This window comes from Dendrobates tinctorius, unplaced genomic scaffold, assembly GCF_039654945.1.
Source record: "Dendrobates tinctorius isolate UK_male_01 unplaced genomic scaffold, ASM3965494v1 ptg000030l, whole genome shotgun sequence".
Lineage (NCBI taxonomy): Eukaryota > Metazoa > Chordata > Amphibia > Anura > Dendrobatidae > Dendrobates > Dendrobates tinctorius.
Genome location: NW_027361698.1, coordinates 43,265,826 through 43,291,754, shown reverse-complemented (window position 1 = coordinate 43,291,754; position 25,929 = coordinate 43,265,826). Strand labels below are relative to the sequence as shown.

General features: G+C 46.6%; 1 long non-coding RNA gene across 1 annotated transcript in view; it reads right to left on the bottom strand.

Moving 5' to 3' along the window:
* Positions 1-25,929, bottom strand: part of LOC141086064 (uncharacterized) — a 60,015-nt gene that overhangs the window by 6,868 nt on the left and 27,218 nt on the right. The window contains exon 2 of the long non-coding RNA XR_012231496.1: positions 20,613-20,703. This is a non-coding gene — a long non-coding RNA (uncharacterized lncRNA). The remainder of the gene's footprint in view (positions 1-20,612; positions 20,704-25,929) is intronic.

The window sequence follows — 25,929 nt, the reverse complement described above, 5'->3', positions numbered from 1 at the left end:
CATAGGTGACGTGAACACATACTGTTAGAATATACTTTTTCCTTCCACAATTGTGGTAGGGATTCCCCTGACAATTTGGTTACATATAGATTTTTGCTACTTATACAGATGCTACTTCTAGCAATCGGTATCAGGGGTATCTATGACGGTTTCCTTTTTTAACCCTTTGTATTCCCAAAACCTCCTATGCATTTAAGGAACTGTAACAAAAATCTATAATATAACCGGGGGAGCGTCCCTCTGTCTGAAGCCTCTATAGACTGCCTGGCTCCAGACAGAGTGAGGCAGCCAGCAGTGAGGAGTGTGTATGGCGCCGGAGATGGCGGTACCATACACACTGCATACCGCCATGTCCGACGCCATACATACATACTTACCTGTCCGGGAGGAGCATTGCCACGGCGCTTCTCTTCGCCCAGAGACCGGGGCTGGAGTGCGGCCGGAATCGCGCTGCGCATGCTCGATCCGACACCATTTTATTGAAAACACACTTGCAGCAATATGGCGCCGGATAGCGCTAAGGGCATGAGCGATTCCGGCTGCACTCCTGCCCCGGCCTCCAGCAGAACAGCGCTGGAGTACAGGAAAGAAGGGCGAGTATAAATGGTTTTTTTTACTTTTAATAGGAGTGAGGGGACCATGCAAACCACGATAGGGGAGGTGAGAGGACCATGCATACCAGGATAGGGGAGGTGAGAGGACCATGCATACCAGGATAGGGGGGTGAGGGGGCCATGCATACCAGGATGAGGGGTACCATGCATACCAGGATTGGGGCATGAGGGGGACCATGCATACCAGGAATGGGGGATGAAGGGGACCATGCATACCAGGAATGGGGGATGAGGGGTACCATGCATACCAGGATAGGGGGGGTGAGGGGACCATGCATACCAGGATTGGGGGGTGAGGGGTACCATGTATACCAGGATAGGGGGGGTGAGGAGACCATGCATATCAGGATAGGGGGTTGAGGGGACCGTGCATACCAGGATGAAGAATGGGGTACCATGCATACCATGATAGGGGGGGTGAGGGGACCATGTATACCAGGATAGGGGGGCGAGGAGACCATGCATACCAGGATAGGGGAGGTGAGGGGACCATGCATACTAGGATTGGGGGATGAGAGGTACCAAGCATACCAGGATTGGGGGATGAGGGGTACCATGCATACCAGGATGGGGGGGTGAGGGGACCATGCATACCAGGATGAAGAATGGGGTGCCATGCATACCAGGATTGGGGCGGGAGGGTACCTTGCATAACAGGATAGGAATGAGGGGTGCCATGCGTACCGGGATAGAAGGGTGGCAGCACATAGCAGGATAGGAGACCATATACCAATAAAAATGCTCGCCACCCGGGTGTAGAACGGGTTCATAGCTAATTGCCATATATTGGTGTGTGCTATATACAGTTGTGGCCAAAAGTATTGACACCCCTGCAATTCTGTCAGATAATACTCAGTTTCTTCCTGAAAATGATTGCAAACACAAATTCTTTGGTATTATTATCTTCATTTAATTTGTCTTAAATGAAAAAACACAAAAGAGAATGAAGCAAAAAGCAGAACATTGATCATTTCACACAAAACTCCAAAAATGGGCCAGACAAAAGTATTGGCACCCTCAGCCTAATACTTGGTTGCACAACCTTTAGCCAAATTAACTGCGACCAATCGCTTCCGGTAACCATCAATGAGTTTCTTACAATGCTCTGCTGAAATTTTAGACCATTCTTCTTTGGCAAACTGCTCCAGGTCCCTGATATTAGAAGGGTGCTTTCTCCAAACTGCCATTTTTAGATCTCTCCACAGGTGTTCTATGGGATTCAGGTCTGGACTCATTGCTGGCCACCTTAGAAGTCTCCAGTGCTCTCTCAAACCATTTTCTAGTGCTTTTTGAAGTGTGTTTTGGGTCATTGTCCTGCTGGAAGACCCATGACCTCTGAGGGAGACCCAGCTTTCTCACACTGGGCCCTAGATTATGCTGCAAAATTTGTTTGTAGTCTTCAGACTTCATAACGCCATGCACACGGTCAAGCAGTCCAGTGCCAGAGGCAGCAAAGCAACCCTAAAACATCAGGGAACCTCCGCCATGTTTGTCTGTAGAGACTGTGTTTTTTTCTTTGAATGCCTCTTTTTTTCTTCTGTAAACTCTATGTTGATGCATTTGCCCAAAAAGCTCTACTTTTGTCTCATCTGACCAGAGAACATTCTTCCAAAACGTTTTAGGCTTTTTCAGGTAAGTTTTCGCAAACTCCAGCCTGGCTTTTTAATGTCTCGGGGTAAGAAGTGGGGTCTTCCTGGGTCCCCTACCATACAGTCCCTTTTCATTCAGACACTGACGGATAGTACGGGATGACACTGTTGTACCCTCGGACTGCAGGGCAGCTTGAACTTGTTTGGGTGTTAGTCGAGGTTATTTATCCAACATCAGCACAATCTTGCGCTGAAATCTCTGGTCAATTTTTCTTTTCCGTCCACATCTAGGGAGGTTAGCCACAGTGCCATGGGCTTTAAACTTCTTGATGACACTGCGCACGGTAGATACAGGAACATTCAGGTCTTTGGAGATGGACTTGTAGCCTTGAGATTGCTCATGCTTCCTCACAATTTGGTTTCTCAAGTCCTCAGACAGTTCTTTGGTCTTCTTTCTTTTCTCCATGCTCAATGTGGTACACACAAGGACACAGGACAGAGGTTGAGTCAACTTTAATCCATGTCAACTGGCTGCAAGTGTGATTTAGTTATTGCCAACACCTGTTAGGTGGCACAGGTAAGTTGCAGGTGCTGTTAATTACACAAATTAGAGAAGCATCACATGATTTTTCGAACAGTGCCAATACTTTTGTCCACCCTCTTTTTTATGTTTGGTGTGGAATTATATCCAATTTGGCTTTAGGACAATTCTTTTTGAGTTTTTTCATTTAAGACAAATTAAATGAAGATAATAATAACAAAGAATTTGTGTTTGCAATAATTTTCAGGAAGAAACTGAGTATTATCTGACAAAATTGCAGGGGTGTCAATACTTTTGGCCACAACTGTATGTATGAAATCCAGACTTGATGTGTCCCTTTTGTGTTTCTCCACCTGGGATATACACTCATTTTTTTATAAATTTTGTATTGTGTTTTGTGTAATTCTCAATAAAATAAATATTTTATATATAAGAAAGTGATTGTCTTTCTGTACAAAATAGACCCTTTTCTTTTGGGGCATTCAAACTCTAGGTTCTCTGTAGGTTCTATCTTATGGGGAGTTGCCCATTGATTATAATGATACTGTGTTGAGTGACTTTTTGCAGGTATGATACCTTTTGTTGCACTTACATTGCGAACATGCAATTGTTATCTATGGTTTTCGCTGAATCAGAAAATGCAGTCACAAGTTGGCGGCATGAGACCTGAGCGATGCCGGGAAGAGCTAAAAACGGTAGCTCGTAAATATAATACTAGGGTCAGGGAGCTTATATTGGTTACACCACTCCTGAGCTAAAATAAGTCAAAATGCTGGAGTGGTCACATCCACAAGTACACAAAAAAAATGGAAGACTTGGAACAACAAATTCCATATCAAATACACCTATTAAGGGGTATTATATTTTGAGGCCTAAACATGGCCGTTGTAGTACCGGGATGTCGTATCTCCTTCCAAGAATGTTACCCCACAATAAGGATTGTCGATTTTCTTTTCCTTTTTTGTTGTTATTTGCGATATACTATTTAATGCCTATTTATGGGTTCTCTAGTTTTAATTTTTTTCCGTACCTGTACAAGGTTCTTTACTTCCCATTCCCTTTCCTCCCTTCCTACCTTCCTTCCCTTACCCTGTTTAATGACTGAAAACCAATAAAATTATTTGAAAAGAAAATGCTGGAGTGGTGCTTTAAATATTATGTCAGATTTCAGCAAAAAGCAGAAAAGGATAGCGCCAAAGTATATTAGTATTTTATTAAAACACAATACATGTGCTTGGAGGATAAGAGGTTCAGTATTGGACTATGGAAGGGAATCCAGGAGTGCTAATGGTCTATGTGTTAGGGAGGCACAAAATATCTGTAGTTTTGACAACCCACGCTATGCAATTTTACAGCAACATTCATCATGCACAAGCAACACAGTACAAAGAGGTTCTTCTGTCCAGCCTGCTATATGCAGGACAAGTGAAAAGCCAAACATGCGCAATGAGGGCCTGAAACTTGTGCACACAGATAATTATTTAGCCGACTCATGTGTGTCCTACTTCTTAATTTCAATTTGCAAAGAGCAGGGCTGGGATAAGGAGTAGGCCAGGGCAGGCATAGGATGCTAGCTCCTGCCTCCCCAAGGGGGGCACACTGTGCTGAATACCAGAGTCCGCTTTTTGCCTCCCCCCAGCCGCAGGCATTCAGCACAGTGATGCCCAGGGAGTAGGCACTCAAGTGAGCAGTGTCAGTCACTGACACCACTCACCACTCTCTCTGATGCCATACTCATGTACTTATGGTGGTTCTGGTTATGTATTCATATATTGATAATGGTTCTAGTGACCTATTTATTTACTGATGATGGTGATGATGGTTCTGGTGACTTATTTATCTACTATTGATGTGTCTTGTGTTTTGTTTATATATTAATGATGATTTTGGTTTCATATTCAGCACCAGTACAACCATCACTACATGAATATCACCAGAACCACTATCAGAATATATCAGACACTTTTTTTTTTACTTTTCTTAGTATTTTTTGGGGAAAAAGGTAACAGTTTTAGTGTAAGTGGTAATTAGAGATTGTTACCTGACCCAGAGCTGCCATCAGGGTAATACTGTCCTTACTGGGCTATGGGGCCTGTGAGCTGGGGGGGGCGTCACAGGAGTGGTGTGTGGACGGAACAGTAGGAAGAGCGCCATTGTGACAGGCAGCTGAGAGAGGCAGCCAGTATTGAGCCACAGGAGGGTGGGACTCCACCATCCAATCCATGCTGATCCTACAGTATTATCCTCAGTCATCACAGCAGCAGGAGCAGTGCAGCAGTACTAAGTGAGTGTCTGAGCCTGGGCTAGTGAAATATATGGATGGTGTCCTAACAGGCTCCAGTCTGTGCAGCAGATGCATCATCAATGAGTCAGCTGGTGTGCTCAGTGACAGCATCAGCCATACTATATGTATCTGCTGGTTCACTGAGAATGCCATTATATCCTGACCCCTGTCTGTGTCAGCTATAGATCTTGTTAAGAACAGAACGCGGTGACCCCCTTCCCCCTCACCTCCTGCAGAGAAGGATAAGGTTGCTGAGCCCAATCTGCCCCCTGACAGGACACAGCAGCCCCCCTCTCAATATTCCCACAGGTGTCATTTACACTTCTAAACTGCTCTGAAAAATTTCAGTCTTCAGAATGGAGCTGCTGTGTCCTGTCGGGAGGGGGTGGAGGGCAAATAGGGCACAGCAGCCTTATCCTTCCCAGCAGAGGATGGGGTCACCAGACACTGCGTTCATCAGGATTTATAGCTGAGGAATATATTTACCTTCCTGAGATGTAATGTAAACATAAACGCGCTATACAGCTCTGGCAAAAATTAAGAGACCACCACATCAAAACCCTGTCATGGGCAGCCCATTCTCCAGACCTGAACCCCATTGAAAACCTCTGGAATGTAATCAAGAGGATGATGGATAGTCACAAGCCATCAAACAAAGAAGAACTGCTTACATTTTTGGGCAAGATGCAGTATGAAAGACTAGTGGCAAGCATGCCAAGACACATGAAAGCTGTGATTAAAAGTCATGGTTATTCCACAAAATATTGATTTCTGAACTCTTCCTGAGTTAAAACATTAGTATTGTTGTTTTTAAATGATTATGAACATGTTTACATGTTTTCTTTGCATTATTTGAGGTCTGAAAGCACTGTTTTTTTTAAATTTTGACCATTTTTCCTTTTCAGACAAAAAATACAAAATGTATTGCTTGGAAATTCGGAGGCATGTTGTCAGAAGTTTGTAGACTAAAAGAACAATTTACATTTTACTCAAAAATATAGCTATAAAGAGGAAAATCAGACAAACTGAACATTTCAAAGTGGTCTCTTAATTTTTGCTAAAGCTGTATATACATATATATAGTATACATTCACAATTTTATATCATGAGATGTGATCCAAAACACATATACTAGTGTTCACTAGATAGATAGCAAATCAAAAGAGGCAAACCATATCCATATAAAAGCGATAGGAGGTAAGTAAAAAATACTAAGAAAAGTATAGAACAAAAATTAAATTTATTGAAATTAGTATAATGGCCATACAATAAGAAATCACAGAAAACAACAGTGCCTGACAAGAACGAGGGGCAGGACTGACAATATAGCCCATAAAAGAACAGTAAAAGAATGGGTACAAGGAAACAGGTAAATTCTGACCAATTATGCTCCAGTTGCAAACATGCAAGTAAAATTATGTAAAAACTAGACTGATTGGAAAAAAGGTGGCTGCAGTGTAAAGTGCCTGTGCAAAATAGCTGCCTGAAAGCTCCAAGAGCTAGAGACAGTACTGAGGGAGACAATAGATTTTACCTGATGTGATGCGGTGGTTGAGTGCATGTCAAACGTTCCCCACCCCAATGCTCATTTTGAATACACTTCTTCAGGGGGTGTAGGTGGTAAAGGGCATGTCAGGCATTTCCCACCCCGATGCACGTTTCGAATACACTTATTCCCCACCCCGATGCGCATTTTGAATATTGCGTTTCGGCGCAGGCAAGCCACTGTGACTTTTGTCGTGTGTGCCGATAAAGTGCTCTTTCCACTTCCTCCCTACATAATCATTGCTAGAAACCATGTGTATAGAGCAATGACAATGTAGGGAGGATGCAGGGAGAACACCTTATTGTTGCGTGCGACAGAGGTCTCTGGAACTAAAGTCGCCGACGCCTTGCGCAGTAGTTCCCTGAATGCAGTGCCCACAGAATAGAGGATGAGGTACGTATTTCTGAGGGAGTGCAGGGCACAGGTGCAGGATTCTGGGCCGTAACTGACACTGATGGGAGGGGGTAAATATTATAATGAAGACAGGAGGCAGGGATTTCTTCCAGGCACTGCACGTCCCGGAGCCTGGAAGAAATCATTAGCATAAGGACAGAATCTAACATTTCTCAACAACAAGACCATTAATATGAGGCATACAGGTAGGACTAGTGTAACATTTCTATTAATATGGGCATATTTCTGTATGCCTATATTAAAAGGTCATATACATCCAGAGGGTGACAGATTCCCTTTAAAATACAAGTATCCTTCTCCCCAAGCCCACTGACCTGTGCATCTATCGTATGTCATGTCAAGTACTTACAACCTCCAAAGAGAATGCAAAATGAAAAGGAATGAACTCCCCGACATACATGAAATCTTTAGGAGAAAAAGCAGGTTCTTCCACTTATAAAAATTGTATGCTTTATTTTAGATCCATAGAAAACAGTTCTGTCAGCTGATACAGACATTTATGACACTTTTCAGGCATTACTGGCCGCTCTTAGTCATAGAGATCTCTGTGATTAAGGGCAGCCACGGATATCTGGATGAGCTGCAGCACATTGTTTTTGTTCAACTGAAATAAAAGACATAATTTTTATAAATGGACGTACCTGATTTTTCTCCAAATAAAAGCTTTCATGCATACCTCACCACCCACTTATTGCATAGAGGCAGTCCTCAATAATGCCAGGTCACATATTTGCTACTGTAGCAACAGAGAAACCTGCAATAATGGTGACAAAGCATGGGGATGGGGGACAGCAAATGATGTATTGAGGGTGTGTGGTAGTGAGCGCAAATAATGATGAATTGAGGGTGGGGGTAGAGCAAATAATAATGTATTAGAGGTGGGGGAAATAATGAATTGGAGGTGGGGGAGAGCAAATGATGCTGTATTGAGGGTGGGGGACAGCAAATGATGCTGTATTTAAGGTGAGAGCAAATGATGAATTCATGGGGATCCTGCTACTGTACAGGGCGGCACTATGTCACTTTTTTCTTTATCTGACGTAGTGTAGAAGTTCGAGAAAAAGTGGGGAATGTGCTCTGGTAGTGGTGCCCTAGATAACAGTGTGTTATTTTCTGCAGAGACTAGTCCTGACTTGAAGAAGTAAATAAAAGGGGATATAGTGGGAGACCAATCAAAATTGTATAGTTGGTACATACACCACCCCAGACTATATTATAGCAAAAAAGGACAGTCATAAACCTAATCGGAAATAACCAGACAACACATGACCATAGTCCAGTCAATAAAAAAATATATATATTTTATTAGATAATACCATAAAAACAAGGTTAATTCATAAATAGGCAAAGCATCAAGTATACATAATCATCTAGTTAGAAATTGAAGGGTCAACTAACCATAATCTTGAAAAGAGGTTACATATATGTGTAGGATCCCATACATCAAAAAATATTAAAAATAAATTATTTAATTGACATGACCACTAAAAATAGTGTACAGAATCATGATATGTTCATGAACCAATAGTGTTACATAAAAAAATATATATATATTAGTGTCATGAAAAAAAGTGTGTTACCACAACAACATAACAATAAGAACAAAAATAAAGTGCAATATGTGTGCAACCAAAAAACGATAAATATAATTAATAAAAAATAATAAATAAAGTGCAAGGTGCAGTAATGTCCAGCAGGGGTTGCTACACATAGATAAAATTATGATCTTGTGACCATGACCATATAACCCTTAACAAGTGAGAGCATATAAAGGCGTAGTTCGGAGATAAAGACACCACAGTTAATAATAGAGCAATCAGGAAACGAAAAGGTTGCTGCCAACAACCCAACTATACTATTAAATAATTATACCTGTGGATTATAAATGCTCCTACACGCCAGAGGTAGCTGCCCTTCCCCAACGCGCGTTTCGGCCAATTGCCTTCGTCAGGCAATTGGCCGAAACGCGCGTTGGGGAAGGGCAGCTACCTCTGGCATGTAGGAGCATTTATAATCCACAGGTATAATTATTTAATAGTATAGTTGGGTTGTTGGCAGCAACCTTTTCGTTTCCTGATTGCTCTATTATTAACTGTGGTGTCTTTATCTCCGAACTACGCCTTTATATGCTCTCACTTGTTAAGGGTTATATGGTCATGGTCACAAGATCATAATTTTATCTATGTGTAGCAACCCCTGCTGGACATTACTGCACCTTGCACTTTATTTATTATTTTTTATTAATTATATTTATCGTTTTTTGGTTGCACACATATTGCACTTTATTTTTGTTCTTATTGTTATGTTGTTGTGGTAACACACTTTTTTTCATGACACTAATATATATATATTTTTTTATGTAACACTATTGGTTCATGAACATATCATGATTCTGTACACTATTTTTAGTGGTCATGTCAATTAAATAATTTATTTTTAATATTTTTTGATGTATGGGATCCTACACATATATGTAACCTCTTTTCAAGATTATGGTTAGTTGACCCTTCAATTTCTAACTAGATGATTATGTATACTTGATGCTTTGCCTATTTATGAATTAACCTGGTTTTTATGGTATTATCTAATAAAATATATATATTTTTTTATTGACTGGACTATGGTCATGTGTTGTCTGGTTATTTCTGACTTGAAGAAGTGAATGGTCGTTTGCTTTGGATGATGAAGAATAGTGATGATGAAGGACGTCAAGCAGTGACGTCACTGGTGAGTCACTGTGTTACCTGTACACTGACACTGTACACTATATACTTTGTACAGAGCTCCTGTGTATAATGTCATTGGTGATCCCTGTATTACCTGTACACTGACACTATATACAGAACTCTCCTGTGTATAATGTCACTGGTGATCACTATATTATCTTAACACTGATAATATACACTGTGTACTATGTACAGAGCTCCTTTGTATAATGGCACTTACTGTATGGCAATATTAGTATTTTGGATTTTTATTAATGATCAGTATTGTAGTATTGATCTGGTAATGGTGTGACAGTATTTGTTCCTTGTATGTGGTATTATTCGGTCACTCTGTGGTGGTAATATGTAATCTGGTCATGGTGTGGCGATAGTTGTTTTTTGTTCTTGTATGTGGTATTATTTGGTCACTATGTGGTGTTAATATGTGATCCAGTCTTGTGTGACGGTATTTGATACTTGTATATAGGATTATTCAGTCACTATGTGGTGGTAATATGTGGTCTGGTCATGGTGTGGTGGTACTTTTTCCCTGTATGTGGTATTATTCAGTCACTATGTGGTGGTAATATGTGGTCTGGTCAAGGTGTGGCGGTATTTGTGCCTTTTATTTGGTATTATTTAGTCACTATGTGGTGGTAGTGTGTGGTGTGGTCATAGTGTGGTGGTATTTGTGTCTTGTATATGGTAATATGCTGTCACTATGGGGTGTTAATATGTGATCTGGTCATGGAGTGACGATATTTGTCCCTTGTATGTGGTATTAATGGTCAGTTTAAAAAATGCATGTGACTCATTCCCTTAAAGAAAAATAATTATTATATACCTAAAAAGAGTATTGGATATTTTAAGAAATGTTTAATAGGTTAGATTAGAGTAGGTCCCGGCCAAAAGAGTCTATCTTGTCGTGGTGGCGGTTTAAAAAAATCTTTTTGCTAAAACAAAAGCTGATGACTAAGTATGTGATCTGGTGTTTGATGGGAACTGTTAATGTGTGATTGGTGAGGGCCGTGGGACTGTGGAAGGTTTGAGGGGTAGAGGCAGAGCTGGGATGGAGTCTGGGCAGAGTCTCACGGGGGTCCTAAAATTTTGCCAGTATCGGGCCCTGAAATTCCTGGTGGCAGCCCTGACCTAACTGATCGGAGGGGGAGGGTGGAGTGAGTTAGGGGTCCTGTTACCTTAGTCTTTGACCCATTCCTTTGATTGGAGGCTGAGAGTTCATCAGGAAAGGGCAACATTGTCTTCATTTTCCTAAGGCCTTGTCCTGGCCCTGGCATAGAGCCTCACACAGAGGATTGCCACTATGTTCCTACTGCTGAGACTGAGGATTGACTGCATATGTTCAGATACATGGTCAGAGCCGTAGCACTAGTAAAATAAGGGCGCGTCATCATTAGGATAAAAGTCGAATAGCTCTGTACTATTGTTTTAAGGCTACGGTCACACTATCAGTATTTGGTCAGTATTTTACATCAGTATTTGTAAGCCAAAACTAGGTGAGGAACAATCAGAGAAAAAATATAGTAGAATCAAATCCAACACTTCTGATTTTTTTCTTACACTCCTGGTCTTGGCTTTCAAATACTTATGTGAAATACTGACCAAATACTGATTGTGTGACCGTAGCCTAATAGGTATAATATGAAGCAATTACTAAATACACTCACTGGCCACTTTATTAGGTACACCTGTCCAACTGTGTGTTAAGACTTAATTTCTAATCAGCCAATCACATGGCGGCAACTCAGTGCATTTAGGCATGTAGACATGGTCAAGACAATCTCCTGCAGTTCAAACCGAGCATCAGTATGGGGAAGAAAGGTGATTTGAGTGCCTTTGAACGTGGCATGATTGTTGGTGCCAGAAGGGCTGGTCTGAGAATTTCAGAAACTGCTGATCTACTGGGATTTTCACGCACAACCATCTCTAGGGTTTACAGAGAATGGTCCGAAAAAGAAAAAAAATCCAGTGAGCGGCAGTTCTGTGGCCGGAAATGCCATGTTGATGCCAGAGGTCAGAGGAGAATGGGCAGACTGGTTCGAGCTGATAGAAAGGCAACAGTGACTCAAATTGCCACCCGTTACAACCAAGGTAGGCAGAAGAGCATCTCTGAACGCACAGTGCGTCGAACTTTGAGGCAGATGGGCTACAGCAGCAGAAGACCACACTGGGTACCACTCCTCTCAGCTAAGAACAGGAAACTGAGGCTAAAATTTGCACAAGCTCATCGAAATTGGACAGTAGAAGATTGGAAAAACGTTGCCTGGTCTGATGAGTCTCGATTTCTGCTGCGACATTCGGATGGTAGGGTCAGAATTTGGCGTAAACAACATGAAAGCATGGATCCATCCTGCCTTGTATCAACGGTTCAGGCTGGTGGTGGTGGTGTCATGGTGTGGGGAATTTTTTCTGGGCACTCTTTGGGCCCCTTGGTACCAATTGAGCATCGTTGCAACGCCACAGCCTACCTGAGTATTGTTGCTGACCATGTCCATCCCTTTATGACCACAATGTACCCAACATCTGATGGCTACTTTCAGCAGGATAATGCGCCATGTCATAAAGCTCGAATCATCTCAGATTGGTTTCTTGAACATGACAATGAGTTTACTGTACTCAAATGGCCTCCTCAGTCACCAGATCTCAATCCAATAGAGCATCTTTGGGATGTGGTGGAACGGGAGATTCGCATCAGGGATGTGCAGCCGACAAATCTGCGCCAACTGTGTGATGCCATCATGTCAATATGGTCCAAAATCTCTGAGGAATGCTTCCAGCACCTTGTTGAATCTCTGCCACGAAGAATTGAGGCAGTTCTGAAGGCAAAAGGGGGTCCAACCCCTTACTAGCATGGTGTACCTAATAAAGTGGCCAGTGAGTGTATATTGTTAGCATTTATTGGTTCTTTAAAGGGAACACTTATATAATGCTCCACGTGTATCTGTTTGACACTGAATTATCTGAGCAGGAAGCATCACTGAGACAGCTCAGTGAAATCTACATACCAGATAGATGAAAGCCAGACCTACAAATGAAATGTGAACTGGAACCATAGCCAAGTGTGAGGCTACCTTGTGAAGTTCCAGATAGGAAAAGAGAATGGAAAATGCTTGATAGTCTCAGGCAGAAATCAGCTGTGATTAATTAAACACATTGCTTCTCAGAGGTAGGATGAAAGGGCTGCACCCGAATCTCTCCCACACAAAAATTAAAGGCTTTAGCTTTCCAGTAGCTGCTCAGAAATACAATTGCAGCGTTGCTGTGTATTGCTTAATAAATAAATGACATGGAGACTAAATGCAAGAGTAATAAACTATACATTTGATTTTGAAGTCTAAAAGCTAGAGCTTAAAAACAGATGGAGGCTTCTATTCCATACCACACCGAGTGCAATTGTAGGTAACAGCAGGTACGCAGGATGCAGTGACGAGACGCGAGACTGAGCTGAACTTTGGGAAGAAAACTTTTATAAATTTAAGCCGCTAGGGCTATGCTAAGCAACCAAAACACAATAACAGCTATTGTCCTCACAGGGACTCTGCACAAACAAACACTTTCAAAGAGAACACGAGTCGACTAAACCGGCAAAGGCCGGTTACTATAGGGCCGCGGTATGGCCGACTACGGGTCCTTATTTCCTATAGTGTCACTTATCCGTCCTGACGTCCCTCGGCGTCTCTGATGAGGCTGCTTTGGTGTCGCAGCCGCTGGGCCCAGCTGCTAAAGATCTGTTGTAGTCTTCGGGCGCCCCAGCACCCAGGAGGAGTTGGGGCACTGTGGGGAAGGTGACTTGACGGACAGACGTGACTGGTAGAAGGAGGGGACGGTTTGTGCACTAGGGACAGAGATTGACAGGTTAGAAAGGTAACAGCAGGGAAAGACAGAAAAGGGAGTGCAGTACCGTGAAATGACCACAAGATGGCAGGGGAGAGTAGTACAGGACTTAACATCAGCTTAGGGCTTAGGAATCCGCTTAGTTATGGGGGACTGGGAGATAGGAGCCCGGGTGGGAAATTCCCCTGTGAGAGAGGGGATAAATAGAAGAAGGCGGGGCTCCAGGAGAGTTTAGTCCCGGGAGGAGCTCAGAAGAAGACGGAGAAAGTGAGAAGAACTCGGCCAGGGGGACGGACCAAGGAGAGACAAGGAGAAGAGGCAGCCAGGGGGGAGACCCTGACTCGACGTACCGCAAGACAGACGAGGCCCCGGGGGTACCGATTGGAAGACGACCTCGGGCAGGTGAAGCGCTGGGGGTAGATTGGTCTAGGACAGCCCCCAGTGAAAGATCCGTGAGGTGCGTTACTGCGACTGGAGCTGAAGAATAGGTACCCGGGCCTGGCGATACAGTGGTGTAAAGAAGCTGCGGTGCGTGTTTGGTGGTCGTCAGGAGGACGACAAATAAATCCGGAACTGTTACAAGTGGAAACTGTCTCCGTCTCGTCTTTGCCTCGTCTGGTAAGCAGTGGTCCACCCCCCCTAGCCCGGCCAGCCCCTACTACAGCACAACAGGCCCTGAGGGAGTCCTTTGATGAGGTAACCCCTTGTAGAAATGTAAGCGAGTTCAATGACAATCCAGTCCCCAAGCAGGGTTGTTACCAGGAGTGGCGGTTGGCAGGCCACGTGCATGGCCTGGGCCTAGGCAAAGAGTTCTGTAGGCGAGAAGTAGGCCCCAACTGCCAATTGCAGCGGGGTGACATCAACTGCGGGCGATGATGAACAGGCCGCAGCCGCGGGCTGAAGCGGCGCGGTAGCGAGCAGGCCGCAGCCACGGGCTGGAGTGAAGCGGCAGTGGCTGTGAGAGGCGGCGGACAGGCCGCAACAGGCTGGAGCACAGTGGTAACAGCTGCGGACTACTGTGGGCAGGTAGTGACTCCGGATTGGAGTGAAACGCCAGTATCTTGTTGGTAAGTTCGGCGCTTACTCTCCGCGGGTCACTGTTTGTCTCCCCTCTGCCGCTGGTCTCCTCTCTGGTCACCGTCTGTCACTCTGGCTCTCTCAAAGTCCCACAGTCTCTTGCTTCATGTCAGCCGTTCCGCCAACTGACTCCCCTGCACACTCCCTGTCCCTTTTATACTCGCCCCTCCCCTTGCCGTCCTGTCACTCCCAGCAGTCCACTCTCCTTCTCCGTTCCCCGGGTACAGTTCCCTTAAGAACCTAGATGGCGGTCCCCTTGGTTCCAGCCCGGACACTCTGCAGGGGCCCTCCTCCCTACACTCCCCATCCTGTATGCTCGCCAGTCCTCAGGCGAGGCCTTCAGTATACTTGGGTTGGTCTGCGGAGATGTCAGTTTTTGTTGCCATATGAACTGGTCAGTGTGCAGGATGAACGGTTGCGAGAAATCCGCATAAGTTAACACCGGGGCATCCGAGAGCGCAGCCTTAAGGTCTTGGAAGGCCTCTTCTTGGGGTTGTAGTCACTGGATTTTTCATCCATTTGCCCCAGCGGGAGCCCCCTTCAGCAGGTCGTGCAGGGCTCGAGCTCGACATGCAAAATTCTTTACGAAACGACGATAGTATCCGGCCAACCCCAGGAAGGCCCGCACGTCTTTTATCGTCTCGGGGGTAGGCCATCCCTGAATGGTAGCAACCATTTCCTGGGACGGCCTTATGCCCTCCGCCGAGGCGATATTGCCCAGATATTCGATCTGGGTGCGAAATAGGTGGCATTTTTGGGGTTTTACCTTCAACCCATACTTTTGCAGCTGGACGAGAACCTGCCCCAACCGCTTCAGGTGGTCCTCAAACGTGGCAGCATAGATGATGATATCGTCTAGGTACAGTATATCAACGTGGCCTCGAAATTGAGATCTCCCAGACACTGCTCCATCAACCGCTGAAAGGTCCCCCGGACGTTGGCCAGTCCGAATGGCATTCGATTGAACTCAAATAGTCCCATACGAAGTATGAACGCCGTCTTAGCCCTGTCTTCTTCTGACATGGGCACCTGCCAGTACCCACTGGCCAGGTCCAAAGTCAAAAAATACGTCGCCTTCCCCAAGGCGGACAAGGATTCCTCTATACGGGGCAGTGGGCATGAGTCTTTGATGGTGGAAGCATTCAGCTTTCGATAGTCCACGCAGAACCGTAGGGTGCCATCCTTTTTGCAGACCAACACAATCGGAGCCGCCCAGGGGCTTTGGCTTTCTCGGATAACTCCCTGCCGTAGCATTTGGGCCAGCAAAGTTTTCACCTCTTGGTAGAGCTGTGGAGGAATCTGTCGATATCGTTCGCGGATGGGGGCCGCTCTTGCCGTGGGAATTCTATGGGTGATGGCGGTGGTACATCCAAAATCTTCCTCATGATTAGCAAATACCTCTTGGTACTGTCCGAGCAGTGTTTCTATCTGGGAAAGCTGGGCTGCAGTTAGTCCGGAGAGCTCGGCCCGCATTTGTTCCAGGGTGTTTCGACCCTTCTCCTGAGTCAAGATTTTGGTAGCCTGTAGAATCCGGATAGTTACTTCCCAAGGGTCCTCGGATTGCACTCTCAATTGAACCACAGGGGCCCGCAGAATTTCTTTCAAAGGCCTTACTAGCTTGGCCAGTTCGGTTTGGGGCTTCAGGACGATGTCTTGGTCTTCAAGGTTGACGCAATGCACCAGGACGGTCCCCTTTTGCACTGTGGTCAGGGAGCGGGCCACCAGTATGTCAGGAGGCAAGCACTCCGAGTAGCATGGCTCCACCTGCATCTCTACGCCCTCCAAGGGTATCGAGGCTCGAATTGGCAGGGCCATCACCGTCTGCCCACGAGGCAGTACAAGCAGGGGAGCTGCTGGCACGATGACTTTGCCCAGAGCCTCGCCCTCCCAGCAGTCCTGATGCACTCGCGCTTCCCGCGCCAACTGCTGGAATACCTGTCCTTGGGCCGTGCGGGAACCCCACTGTTTCAGGATCTTGTGCGTGGGATCATTGAGGAGCAGATTGCCAAACTCCCGTAGTATGTTCATGCCCAGAATGACTGGATGCTGCTTATCGGTTTCCCCTCGGGTCAGAACTAGTGTTGAGCATTCCGATACCGCAAGTATCGGATATCGGCCGATATTAGCGGTATCGGAATTCCGATACTGACTTCCGATACTTTTGTCATATCGGATTCCGGAATCGGAATCGGAAGTTCAAAGTTGATTGACAGCCGAAATGACGTCATGATGCGCGGTGTGTGCGCATCATGATGCGCCGTCATTTTGGGCCTTCCGGGGGTCTCTGCCGGCCTGCCGGGGGGCTGTGCCGGCCTGCCGGGGGGCTGTGTGGACTGCCCGGGGTCTGTACCGGCCTGCCGGGGGGCTGTGCCGGCCTGCCGGTGGTCTGTGCACCCTGTGGGGGTCTGTACCGGCCTGCCGGGGGGCTGTGCCGGCTTGCCGGGGGGCTGTGCTGATGTCCGGGAGTCTGTGCAGGCATCGTCCGATGGGACTACAAGTCCCATCGGGCGATGCCTGCTACCATGACAGTGATTGACACATTAGCCAATGATGGGACAGTAGTAGTCCCATCATCCGGCTAATGTGTTAAATGTAAAAAAAAAAAAAATTCCCACACAGCTTTTACCATAAAGTGAGACTAGGGACTTTTTTTTTTTTAAGTGGCGGAGGAATACAGTGCGGAAGGATACCTACCTTCCGTCATTGGATTCCTGCAGCCCGTAGAGAGCGGCAGCATCAGCTGATGCTGCAGTTCTCTACCCAAGATCGTCGTGGGACACACTCGTGGACTGCTCCGGATCATGGGTGAGTATTTTTGTGGTTTGTTATGTTAATATTTATTCCGTAGACGACAATGGCTTCGGGGAACAATGTGACAAGTATTGGTAAGTATGTTACTCTATGTTATATGTACTGTATGTCTATGTATGTATTGTATGAATGTATTGTATGTAGCATGCATGTAGCATGTATGTAGTATGTATGTAGTATATATGTGGTATGTATGTAGCATGTAGTATGTATGTAGCATGCATGTAGTATGTATGTAGTATGTATGTAGCATGTAGCATGTATGTAGCATGCATGTAGTATATATGTGGTATGTATGTAGCATGTAGTATGTATGTAGCATGCATGTAGTATGTATGTAGTATGTATGTAGTATGTATGTAGCATGTAGTATGTATGTAGCATGCATGTAGTATATATGTAGTATGTATGTAGCATGTAGTATGTATGTAGCATGCATGTAGTATGTATGTAGTATGTATGTAGCATGTAGTATGTATGTAGCATGCATGTAGTATGTATGTAGCATGTATGTAGTATGTATGTAGTATATATGTGGTATGTATGTAGCATGTAGTATGTATGTAGCATGCATGTAGTATGTATGTAATATGTATGTAGCATGTAGCATGTATGTAGCATGCATGTAGTATATATGTGGTATGTATGTAGCATGTAGTATGTATGTAGCATGCATGTAGTATGTATGTAATATGTATGTAGCATGTAGCATGTATGTAGCATGCATGTAGTATATATGTGGTATGTATGTAGCATGTAGTATGTATGTAGCATGCATGTAGTATGTATGTAGCATGTAGTATGTATGTAGCATGCATGTAGTATATATGTAGTATGTATGTAGCATGTAGTATGTATGTAGCATGCATGTAGTATGTATGTAGTATGTATGTAGCATGTAGTATGTAGTATGTATGTAGCATGCATGTAGTATGTATGTAGCATGCATGCAGTATGTATGTAGCATGCATGTAGTATATATGTAGTATGTAGTATGTATGATGCATATATGTAGTATGTATGTAGCATGTATGTAGCATGTATGTAGTATATATGTAGTATGTATGTAGCATGTATGTAGCATGCATGTAGTATATATGTAGTATATATGTACTATGTATGTAGCATGTAGTATGTATGTAGCATGCATGTAGTATGTATGTATGTAGTATTTTTTTTTTTTTTTTTTTTTTTTTACATTTAACACATTAGCCGGATGATGGGACTACTACTGTCCCATCATTGGCTAATGTGTCAATCACTGTCATGGTAGCAGGCATCGCCCGATGGGACTTGTAGTCCCATCGGACGATGCCTGCACAGACCCCCGGACATCAGCACAGCCCCCCGGCAGGCCGGCACAGACCCCCACAGGGTGCACAGACCACCGGCAGGCCGGCACAGCCCCCCCCGGCAGGCCGGTACAGACCCCCACAGGGTGCACAGACCCCCGGACATCAGCACAGCCCCCCGGCAGGCCGGCACAGCCCCCCGGCAGGCCGATACAGACCCCCACAGGGTGCACAGACCCCGGGCAGTCCGCATAGCCCACCGGCAGGCCGGCACAGACCCCCGGCAGGCCGGCAGAGACCCCCGGAAGGCCCGTACAGACCCCCGAGAGGCTGTACAAGGGCAGGAAAGGGTTTTTCCAATTCCGATACCTGACGTCTCATAGACTTGAATGGGACTTCCGGTATCGGCATCGGCGATACCGATACTTTTTTTAAAGATCGGCCGATCCATTCCGATCCGATATTTTGAAGTATCGGACGGTATCGCTCAACTCTAGTCAGAACCATTCCTCTGTGGCCGAGGGATTTACCGCATAGCGTCACCTGTACCCACACCACCCCGGCAATAGGGACCGGTAGTTGATTGGCGGCTACTAGTTTAATCATGGGTCCCCACTGGAGTCTCGTTGCCTCGGGGAAATTCTGCCGGAAATAAGTTGCAGGCATAGTTGGCACTTGTGACCCCGTGTCTACTAGGCACCAGACGGCACGGCCCTCTACTTCTGCCCATACCACCGGACATTTTGCGACCAAATCTTCGGGACTTCCACCACCCCTAATCGTGGTTTCTGGCTCCGAGCAGCGTCCCCCCAGCCCAGAGCCCTCTAGTTTAATGGCCGCCGGGGGTGGGTATCTCCCATGCCACGGACACTCTCGGGCAAAGTGGCCTGGCTCCCCGCACTCATAGCACTGGGTCTGCGAAGACCGACTGCCCCGGATGGAGCGGGGTCCCCAGGGGTCGGGATTGAAGCTACGCCGTCCAGTCCCGGACTCAGTCCTTCTCTTCACCTCGGCCAACTCGCCCTTGATGTTCTTCAATTCTTGTTTCATCTCCTCCACCCATTGAGGCTCCTCAACTGCGTTCACGGAAGCCTCCACACTCCAGACCTTCCCCACGGGGACCGCCATCCCCTGCTCCTGCTCTCGAGCGCATGCTTGACTTCCCACCTCTGAAAAGTCCATACGGGGATTCATTCTGACCTGCTCCCGTAATGCCTGCTTTATTAACGGGTCCCACAGTCCAGTCACCAACAGGTCGCTTAGTGTAATGTCAATAAGTCCTACCCCTACGCCGTCCTTCCTTTCGATGGCCGTATGCAACTCTTGGAGGATATTCATATACTGGGTGATGGTCTCCCCCTCTCCCTGCATCCGACTGAACAACCAGGTCCTTAACTCTCCCACATTGGTTGGGTCCCCATGGGTCTGTTCTAAAATCTGTAAAACTTTATCAAAGGTGTTGCTGTGTCCCGGGTGCCTCAACATTACTGAATTCCGAGCCTCCCCGTCTAACGCTAAGAGAGCTACTTCGGCTTCCAGGTCAGGAGTCATCGGGTGCATCCGAAAGAGCCCCCGCATCCGTTCTGTCCAACTCAATAGCATGGTATTAGAGCCGGAACACCTAGGCAGGTTGCTCAGCATAGTCCCCAACCAGAGGCATAGCTAGGGTTTTGCTTTAGGGGGGGCGAAACTTCTGAGTGGGCCCCTAACTAGGTAACTTTGCTTACAACTCGGTGATGCACCCTAATAGTGGATGTAGGAGATGACTGTGCTGTTACTGAAAATAATCCTATATAAAGACCAACATGGTTATTACATGGTCAGTGGTAAATACCAGTCTTACAAAACATACAAGTGATTACTGCACAGTTACAGATAGTGTCTTACCGCTGACGTTCTTTCTGATGGAATCGTTCACTTTTCCCGTCGTTTCCATCTGGCCCAGACCGACATGACAGCTCCTCCAGCCACGACTCTGCTACAGAGAATACAACAAAGACACATTTCACTTCTCATATTCCAGCCCCATTATCATGTATCTCCAACCTGCACAAACCCCTCATCCTGCTGATACCCCAATGCTGAGCCGCTGCTGCCGTATGTGTCCCTATTAATGCACCAGATACCCCAACGCTGAGCCGCTGCTGCCGTATGTTTCCCTATTACTGCACCTGACACCCCAATGCTGAGCTGCTGCTGCCATATATGGCCCTATTACTGCACCTGATAACCCAATACTGAGCCGCTGCTGCTGTATGTGTCCCTATTACTGCACCTGATACCCCAATACTGAGCCGCTGCTGCCGTATATGTCCCTATTACTGCCCCTGATACCCCAATACTGAGCCGCTGCTGCCGTATGTGTCCCTATTACTGCACCTGATACCCCAATACTGAGCCGCTGCTGCTGTATGTGTCCCTATTACTGCACCTACTGTGTGGTTCTGTGTGACCTCTAAATTCTAAAGCATCCCTCTATAATATAGTAATGCCGGGTGCAATTGCCCTAGAAAACAGTGCCCACATTTTGGCCCCTAGAATGTAATATTGCCCTCTGTGTGCCCCATTTGACAGTCACTGTAACCTGAGTTCCCCTATAACAATAAGTGCCCACTTTACATTTATTAATGTCCTGAGTCCCCCCCGTACAGCTCCCCTATACACAGTATAATGCCCCCTCACTGTATACATACTGACCCCTTAGTATCCCCCAATGATGGCTCCAACACTGTATGATGGCCCCCTCAATAATCTCCACATTGTATGATGGCCCCCTCAATAATCTCCACATTGTATGATGGCCCCCTAGATAGCCTCCATATAGTATAATACACCAGATAGTCCTTAATATAGTATAATGCAGCCCCCATGGGCAGACTCAATAGTATATTGCAGCCCCCATAAGCAGACTGTAATGTAAGGCAGCACCCCCCACCCCCTATAGGCAACCTGTAATATAATGCAGCACTCCCCCCATAGGCAGACTGTAGTATAAGGCAGCACCCAGCCATCCGCTCCATACAACTTGTACACACACAGCTCCACTCCGTACACCCCGTACACACACTTTCCGCTCCATACACCTTGTACACAAACAGCTCCACTCCGTACACTTGTACACAAACGGCTCCGCTCACCCCATACATACGCGGCTCCGCTCTGTACACCTCATACACACACAGCTCTGCTACATCCACCTGGTTGTAAACCCCTCCCGACACCACACATAAACTTCACCTTATCCAGCACCAATGCATGACAACCAGCACAGCAGAGTCCTGCAGCTAGCCACTGAAGCCCCTGATCATGTGACCCCCTGACTCTGCCCCTCCTGTGACCTCATCACAGGTCCTGTGCCTACAGATTATCTCAGGATGACATTGCTGGCTGTGAGCCCACTGCTGGCACTGGGGCCCCCCACCGCCTTCTCAGGGGCCCATAGCGGCCGGGTGGCAGAGTAGGGAGATCGATTCTCCCTGCTCTGCCGCAAAATGTAACTGTATGGGCACGCTGTGCACGCCGATACAGTTACATTAGTGTAGCTCCGGTAGGCCCCTTCAGAGCGCAGGGCCCGGGGTGACCGCCCCTCTGCCCCCCCGGTAGCTATGCTACTGCCCCCAGCGAAATGCTGGAGCAGGGGCCCTCGCTATCTGTCGAGCTCATGGCCCTGCTCTGGTTTGGGGCGTTGTTGTCCGTGCTCGGAGACTGCATCCTGCCGACTACGCCAAATATAGGTAACAGCATGGTATGTTCATCCACCCAGCTCTCCTGCTGTCTGTCTATGAAGAGCACATAGTCCATCACCCAGCTTTGCACATAGACTTGCCTCTGCACCTAGCATTCACATGGTATGTTCATCCACCCAGCTCTCCTGCTGTCTGTCTATGAAGAGCACATAGTCCATCACCCAGCTTTGCACATAGACTTGCCTCTGCACCTAGCATTCACATGGTATGCCTTTCAGCTAACCCCAGCTTACCCCAGTGGTATTTATGACCTTGTTTACTCTGGCTTGATCATATGCATCTGGTCCACTCTTAATGGTGCGACCAAGATGAGCAGAGACCACTCCTCTCTGCTTCACACCTGACTGCACTTAGTTGTACATATATTGCATAGCTCAAGTCTGCATAGACGTCAGTCTGCAGTGATTCCTATAAGTGTGTCCTAGAAGTGTGAAGATAAATTTTAGAATTAAAACCAGAATTGAACCAGAAGGGAACTGAAGGTACCTGTACAGTCACTGTAAACAATGTTTCTGTTTGTTTTCACTTTCACCCCAATAATCCTTCACTTTCTGCTAATTCCCCTAATCCCTACTCCTAGTAAGGAACTGTTCATCTCTTCTTCCATCCTCCCCATCCACCTCGCCTCCTCCTCAAAACTGTTCCCTAACATACAATCCTCTGTCTCCAAACACAGACAGCCCCCTCATGCCCTCTCCTGCTCCCACCTGTTAACACTTTCTCTGCTCCTTCTCACTGCTGGTGATATCTCTCCAAATCCTGGTCCTCCTCACCACATTCCCACAGTCATTTCTACCTCCCATCCACGCTCTATCACAACCTTCCGTAACCACTCCAACCTTATACCCATTCACCCAGCCCCCGCTTCCCCAGTCCCACTAACAGGAGCTCTGTGGAACGCTCGCTCTGTCTGCAACAAGCTTTCCTACATCCATGATCTTTTTGTTACTACCAAACTTTCCTTCCTCGCCATCACCGAAACCTGGCTCACCCCTTCTGACACAGCCTCTCCTGCTGCACTTTCATATGGTGGCTTCCACCTTTCTCACACCCCCCGCCCCACCAGCAAACATGGCGGAGGAGTTGGTCTTCTCCTGTCAGATACCTGCTCCTTCACTCCAATCCCACTGCCACCCTCTGTTACCCTCCCTCCCTTTGAGGTGCACTCTGTGCGCATCTACTCCCCCTCCAACCTCCAACTGGCTGTCATCTACCGGCCCCCAGGGCCTGCCACCACCTTCTTTGACCACTTCACCACCTGGCTACTTCATTTCCTTTCCGCGGACATCCCTACTATCATCATGGGCGACTTCAACATCCCCATTGACACTTCCCTCTCAGCTTCCACTAAACTTCTATCTCTCACTTCCTCCTTCGGCCTCACTCAATGGTCTTCCACAGCCACCCACAAAGATGGCCACACACTGGACCTCATCTTCACCCGCCTCTGCTCCCTATCTAACCTCTCTAACTCACCTCTTCCTCTCTCTGACCACAACCTTCTCACATTCTCTTCCCTTTCCACTCCATGTCTACAATCCCCACCACACAAACTTTCACACCCTCGCAGAAATCTTAAACACCTTGACCTACACTCATTCTCTGAATCCCTCCTCCCTCTCACAGATATAAGTTCCTTACACAATGCGGATGACGCTACTGCTCTATATAACACCACAATAGCTGTAGCTTTGGAATCTGCTGCCCCACTTACACATACCAAAGCTCGCAAAATCAACAGACAGCCCTGGCACACCAGCCTGACCAAAGAACTGAGGCGAGCTTCCAGGGCTGCTGAGCGCAGATGGAAAAGATCCCACTCCAACGAGCACTTCATCGCATTCAAACAGTCTCTCACTACTTTCAAGACCACACTTGCCACAGCTAAACAAACCTACTTCTCATCGCTCATATCCGCCCTGTCTCACAACCCTAAACAGTTATTCAACACCTTCAATTCTCTCCTCCGTCCCCCAGCACCTCCTCCCTCCCCACTCATCTCAGCTGAAGACTTTGCCTCATTTTTCAAGCAGAAGATTGATAACATCAGAGACAGTTTTGGTCAACAACCCCCAGAGCGTCTTCTCCCGACTTCCCAGCCCTCCACCTCCAAAACCAACTTCTCCACCATTACAGAAGATCGACTCTCCACTCTACTCTCAAGATCACATCTCACCATTTGTGCACTTGACCCGATCCCTTCCCACTTCATCCCAAACCTCACCACAGTCTTCATCCCAACCCTAACCCATCTCTTCAACCTATCACTAACAACTGGTGTTTTCCCCTCAAGCTTTAAACATGCCTCAATCACACCTATCCTCAAAAAGCCCTCTCTTGACCCATCCTCTGTATCTAGCTATCGCCCTATATCACTTCTCCCCTATGCCTCCAAGCTACTGGAACAACACGTCTACCTTGAACTGTCCTCCCATCTCTCTTCTTGCTCCCTCTTCGACCGCTTACAATCTGGCTTCCGGTCACACCACTCCACCGAAACTGCCCTTACTAAGGTCACCAATGACCTCTTAACCGCCAAGAGCAAGCGACACTACTCTGTCCTCCTCCTCATGGACCTGTCGGCTGCCTTTGACACAGTGGACCATTCCCTACTATTACAGACCCTCTCATGCCTTGGCATCACAGACTTGGCCTTGTCCTGGATCTCATCATACCTAACAGACCGGACATTCAGCGTCTCCCACTCACACACCACCTCCTCACCTCACCCTCTATCTGTCGGAGTCCCACAAGGTTCAGTCCTAGGACCCCTGCTCTTCTCCATTTACACCTTTGGCCTGGGACAGCTTATAGAATCTCTTGGCTTTCAGTATCATCTCTATGCTGATGACACACAGATCTACATCTCTGGACCAGATATCACCTCCCTGCTAACCAGAATCCCTCAATGTCTGTCCACTAGTTCATCCTTCTTCTCTACAAGATTTCTGAAACTTAACATGGACAAAACAGAATTCATCATCTTTCCCCCATCTCACGTGACCCCCACAACGAACCTATCTATTACAGTAAATGACTGCCCACTCTCCCCAGTCCCACAAGCTCGCTGCCTCGGGGTAATCCTTGATGCTGATCTCTCCTTCAAACCACATATCCAAGCCCTTTCCACTTCCTGCCGACTTCAACTCAAATATATTTCACGAATCGGTTCATTCCTCAACCAAGAATCTGCAAAAACCCTAGTCCATGCCCTCATTATCTCTCGCCTTGACTACTGCAACCTCCTGCTCAGTGGCCTCCCCTCGAACACTCTCGCACCCCTCCAATCTATTCTAAACTCCGCTGCCCGACTAATACACCTGTCCCCCCGCTATTCCCCAGCTTCTCCTCTCTGTCAATCCCTTCACTGGCTCCCCATTGCTCAGAGACTCCAGTACAAAACCCTAACCATGACATACAAAGCCATCCACAACCTGTCTCCTCCATACATCTGTGAC